The sequence below is a fragment of the Mauremys reevesii genome, linkage group 7 (genome assembly GCF_016161935.1).
Source record: "Mauremys reevesii isolate NIE-2019 linkage group 7, ASM1616193v1, whole genome shotgun sequence".
Taxonomy (NCBI): Eukaryota; Metazoa; Chordata; order Testudines; family Geoemydidae; genus Mauremys; species Mauremys reevesii.
The window spans coordinates 103,287,614-103,293,613 of NC_052629.1; positions in this window are offsets into that span (position 1 = coordinate 103,287,614).

Sequence of the window (6,000 nt, forward strand, 5' to 3'; positions counted from 1 at the left end):
GAATGGTTAGTTTAAAATTCGTGAGGCTAGATTATCAATATTTTTTAAAAGCTAATGGGTTTAGAGAAATAAAAACAACCTGTTGAATGTTCACATACCAAGGAGCATTCTCAGGATCGTATGTTATCTTAAGGAGTTCAATGTACTAAAGACTCTAAATCAGTTTAGCACAACTCCGGTGTGTCTAACAAGAAACTGATTTTTAAAGTTCAAAATAATAAATCCTTTAAAAAGTGAAATTGATGCAGAACAAGGGCAGCATTTTGCTTCAAGGATAGCCAATGGTTTGGTTTGGTTTTGTTCTCTTCTTTTGCTATTGGCTTAAATGGGAGCAAAAGCAGGGCCTAAGTTTGATAGCTCTAGATACTGAAGTTCTCTGTGTCCCTAGAACAGGCAACAGGAGGGAATGCTTCCCCGAGATACTGCTCTATTGTGGTGGCTCACCCCTGCCCCAGGGCTGCAGGACCCCAGTAGGGATGGCAGGGGAGTTCAGCCGCTGGCCTGTTCAGTCTGTGGAGACTGCTAACCAGGGGCACAGTTAGTGCCAACTGTGATGATGTGTTGGGAGGCAGGGTTGGGTTTGTGTGACTGACACCTGTGCACTAGGACTAAGGTGACAACACATTTCACCCAGGCCACCAACCAGCTGTCACAAGGTTACAATTTTGAGGGCTGTTTTAATCCAGTTGGTTGATCCTGACATATCTAAGGCACTCATCTGGGGCCTTACAGCAAGACATGCTGAGCATCTGCAACCCCCCCTTCACTTCCATAGGTGAGGCAAGGGGGTCAGCACCCCTCCAGGTAAAGCAGAATGTTAAAACCAAATGAAAGATGTGGCCCTGCTCCTGCTGAAGCTGTGGGAGTTTCTGGCCCTCATTTCAGTAGAAACAGGCTTGGGTATAATTGTTTACAGGTTAAGAAAAGTAACCTTTTGAAAATACATATATTCCCCATCACCACTTCTTTTACCCTGCAATCTCCCCTCTGGCTCCCCAGGGGGGGCCATGTTAGTAAATAAAAGATGACAGATGATACAAAGACACTCAGGCAAATTAGACAAGTGCAAATAACAGATACAAGGCTTTCCTGCCTCATTTCAAGTGTGCTAGTCACCTTCCTAACTTGCTTAGCAAGGGTTAATGCAAACACCAATAAAAAGTGGTTTACGGGCACAGATACAATTCAAGTTTACTTTGCAACTTCTATTTAAAAAGAAACAAGCCAACCATAAAACAGGTCTAAAATTGGGTTATATCTAGAAGCTTTTCCCTTTGAAACCATAACACACCCATCTTGCTCTGATGTCTGCAAGAATTCAGCCACCTGATGATAGTTAGGCTGAGGGGAGAATGGGGAGAGCTCATATTATTTAAAACAACACTTTACGATTTAGAAGCACTGAGCTATTAGCTTCTATTGTTTGTAACACACCCTCATTGTTTCTTAGGGCTTGTCTACACTACCGGCCAGATCGATGGGCAGCGATTGATCCAGAGGGGGTCGATTTATTGTGTCAGGATTCTTTGCTGCTAGTATAGACACAATAAATCAACCGCTGATCGCTCTAGCATCGACTCCAGTACTCCACCTCAACGAGAAGCGCAAGGGGAATAGACGGGAGAGCATCTCCCATCGACACACCGCAGTGAAGACACCATGGTAAGTAGATCTAAGTACGTCGACTTCAGCTATGTTATTCGTGTAGCTGAAGTTGCATAACTTAGATCAATCCCTCTCTCCCCTCCCTCAGTGTAGGTCAGCCCTTAGACTAGGGTCTGGTTCAGTAATTGACTCTGCACAAACCAATCCCTGTGCGTGCCCCCATAGATCAGCTTGCAGAACCCAGGCCTAGACTGTAAACTCTTCAGGAGAGGGACCATGCTTCCTATTTTGTAAAGTGCATAGCACAAGAGGCTCCGTCTCCTGACTGGGGCCTTTGATTGTGACTGTGACACAAATAATAAATAATCCTGTTTCCATAAAGTGGCACTAATCTGTGAAAGATCAAAATGTCTTTCTGTACCTTGATATCTTGAGATATTTTACACAGTGGAAGAAAACAAAATAGCAGGGAATGAAAACTGAGTAAATATGTAAAGTTAGATACTAAGTGTAAGCACAGAGCAGATATCAAGGCAACAAATCTGGATTTAACTAATTTCATTTCAACCGAACACTGGTGGACAGCTTCTCATTGATGGGGAGCCCTGACATTACTTGCCTTTGGTTCCCATTGTTGGGATTATTGTTTTAAGCCGTGCTTAATTGTCATGTCTCTACGGCCACATCAAAAGCCAAGGAGATTAGGTTACAGGGAGTGTTTGATGTCAAAATACAAAATAAATAGAATGGAAGCTGGAAAAGGTAGCTTACTTGCTGATATTTCTGCTCACGCTTTTGCCTCAAACATTTTCTATTTTTAAAGATTGCTTTTTTAATGATAGCGTTTCTTTGACTTAATCTTTCCTTTCCCCAAATGACTTCACTGTTTTCCTATAGCAGCACAAAAGGGTTAATATTCATTCTTTAATGGCAAATATGGTATAAATTATGCAAACTTCTTAAGCATCATGGTGACCTGTACATGGCCACAGGAGAATTTTATTATTTACTGGCTTGTCAAACCTTTATTGCCTATAACTAGGAAACAGATATTAATTCTGACAATCTTATCTGTGATTGTATGGAAAGTTTCTACCGTACAGCATGTATATATCAATCACAATTAAACATTTCTCTATTTATTTTTAAAAATGGATTTTATGTTGGTGAAAGGTGTCAGACTGACAGACCTGAATAATGAAATCCTCTCTGCCCACAGAGCAGGTTCCACATGACCAGTGACAGGACAAACTTCCCCCACACTGTGACCTTGACCTGGAGGGTGGGAAAGGAATTTGGTCTCCATGGTCCATTCAGACCTCTGCTGGCATTGTCAAAAAGGGGGCCAATCAGTGCCAGCCCGTGTGCATAGATTTTGTGGTGAATTCCTATTAATAGAATCAAAGAATATCAAGGTTGGAAGGGACCTCAGGAGGTCATCTAGTCTAACCCCCTGCTCGAAGCAGGACCCAATCCCCAACTAAATCATCCCAGCCAAGGCTTTGTCAAACGTGATCTTAAAAACCTCTAAGGAAGGACATTCCACTCCCCTCCCTAGGTAACCCATTCCAGTGCTTCACCACTCTCCTAGTGAAAAAGTTTTTCCTAATATCCAACCTAAACCGCCCCCACTGCAACTTGAGACCATTACTCCTTGTTCTGTCATCTGCCACCACTGAGAACAGTCTAGATCCATCCTCTTTGGAACCCCCTTTCAGGTAGTTGAAAGCAGCTATCAAATCCCCCCTCATTCTTCTCTTCTGCAGACTAAACAATCCCAGTTCCCTCAGTCTCTCCTCATAAGTCATGTGCTCCAGCCCCCTAATCATTTTTGTTGCCTTCCACTGGACTCTTTCTAATTTTTCCACACCCTTCTTGTAGTGTGGGGCCCAAAACTGGATACAGTATTCCAGATGAGGCCTCACCAATGTTGAATAGAGGGGAATGATCACATCCCTCAATCTGCTGGCAATGCCCCTACTTATACAGCCCAAAATGCCATTAGCCTTCTTGGCAACAAGGGCACACTGTTGACTCATATCCAGCTTCTCGTCCACTGTAACCCCTAGATCCTTTTCACTAGGAACTGGGCTGAGACCCATCACACAGGATACAAAACAGCCATCAGGTGATCAAGTTAATCTATTTCCAGCCTGGACTGGATTAGAATGCATGACCTAGAAGTTAAATGCTTTGTTATTACCAACTCCCTGAGCCATCTGGTGCCTGAAAATAAACATTTCTAAGGGTACGTCTTCACTACCCGCCGTATCGGCGGGTAGTAATCGATTTCTCGGGGATCGATATATCGCGTCTCATCTAGAACGCGCTCCTGTCGACTCCGTAACTCCACCAACCCGAACGGCGGTAGCGGAGTCGACATGGGGAGCCGCGGACATCGATCCCGCGCCGTGAGGACGGTAGGTAATTCGATATAAGATACTTCGACTTCAGCTGAAGTTGCGTATCTTATATCGATTTTCCCCCGTAGTGTAGACCTGCCCTAAGTGACATTAAATGATTGTTCTTTAAGTACATTGATATGACTGGAAACAAGGTTGTGTTGGATCTAATGGCTCTGACCTCAGCATCAGGATTTCTGTTTCGTGCCTATTTAGGAACTTCATTGGCTTTGAATAGCCTTGAGCTGGATTCTCGTCTCATTCTCACCAGTTTTGCACTGGTGTAACTCCATTCACATCACTGGAGTTACTCCTGATTTAATTTGGTGTAAGTGAGATTCCCAGAACTCTATGCAGTATTCTAGGTGCAGTCGGTGGGCCTGCTTTCTAAGAGGTAGAAAGACATCAATAAATAAGAGGGAATTCAGGGAAGGGCAATAAAAATGAGTATAATCCTGGAAGTACTGAAATGAAAAAAACCTACATTTTCCCCTCCAGAAGTTCAGTTATGCACTTGTGCACCTAAATTTTGCCTGCATTTCTGTGCAGGCAGTATATGCAATTATTGCACGTGCAAAACAAAGAGCTAACTGAGATTTGTCCTAAATGATGGTGTAAGTCGCATGTTGGTAAATCAACATCAATTGACCAAATCTTGGTCCTATTGACATGAAATGTAGTTTTGCCCTAGACTTCAGTGAATTAGTGCAGTAAAAGTGAGGGCAAGTCTACCCTTAAAACACTGCAATGGTGCAGCTGTGCTGCTGTAGAGTTTTAATGAAGATGCTCTAAGTTGATGGGAGAGAGCTCTTCCATCAGCGTAGTTAATCCATCCTCCTGAGAGGCGGTAGCTATGTTGGCGGGAGAAGCTGTCCCCCCCCGGCATAGCACTATCTACCTGGGTGGCACAGGCACCGACTTTCTAATGTGCTGGAGGGTGCTCCCCTCTGGCTCCGTCCCAGGCCCCAGCCCCACTCCATGTCTTCCCTCAAGGCCTCACCCCATCTCTTTCCACCCCTACCCTGCCTCTTTCCCACCCTGTTCCGCCCCTCCCCAAAGTGCACCCTGACTTTGCTCCGTCTCCCTCTCCCCCAGAGCCTCCTGCATGCTGCAGAACAGCTGATCCACAGCGGGAACCAGTATTCCACCAAAGATTGGTACCACTAGGGCTTCTAAACAAAAGAGAAAAATTAGAAGAGTATGAAATTAACCCCAGTATAACAACACAAATGAGAAGACAGTGACCTAAATATATTCTGCACACTTTTTCTCTGCATGGTTTGGTTTTTTTCACTGCAGTGTACTTCTTGAACAACCGTTAGCTCTGGCATAAGGCGATTTAAATCTACAGGAGCTGGGCCCATTTATGCCCACGATGAACTGGGGCTCTTGTTTCTTCTAAACATTTCTGCTCCTCACTGTGAGTCTTCTTCAGCTCCTTTAGTGACGCCCGAGTCTGCTTTGGAGTTTGACTCTGCTTTGCATACTGGTTGCGGAGGAGAAGGCTGAGACTCTGCTATGGCAGATTTCTTTCCCTGGGGTATAGAGAGTTGAAGAATGGGATTAGATTATCTGTTCTGGTTGTCGATCAGATCTTTATCTTTAGCCATCTCATCCACCTGGTCACTCTAGCATTTTGCTCCCTATTCCAGCAGAATATTTTGCTGGAATGTTTCAAGGCTCATACCTAGCGTGGTTTCACGCTAACATTTTGAATCATTTACTACCTCCATAATATATTATTGACTTTAATTTATTCTTTCCCTTTCATGACCTTGTACAGTTCTACGATAAATGCATCCACATTTTAAGGGCCACAGTGGCCAGTAGCCAAAAGGGCTACAGTGAAATTGAATAAAATAGAGCAGACTGAAGACATCCTAGAGTGCAGTCCAGGGAAACTACATGTCCCAGCATGCAGTGGGTCCATCTTGAGCTGAGCAGCTTTGTGCAGCTTTCCTCGGGCCAGAATAAATGCTTTCATTGTAGAACT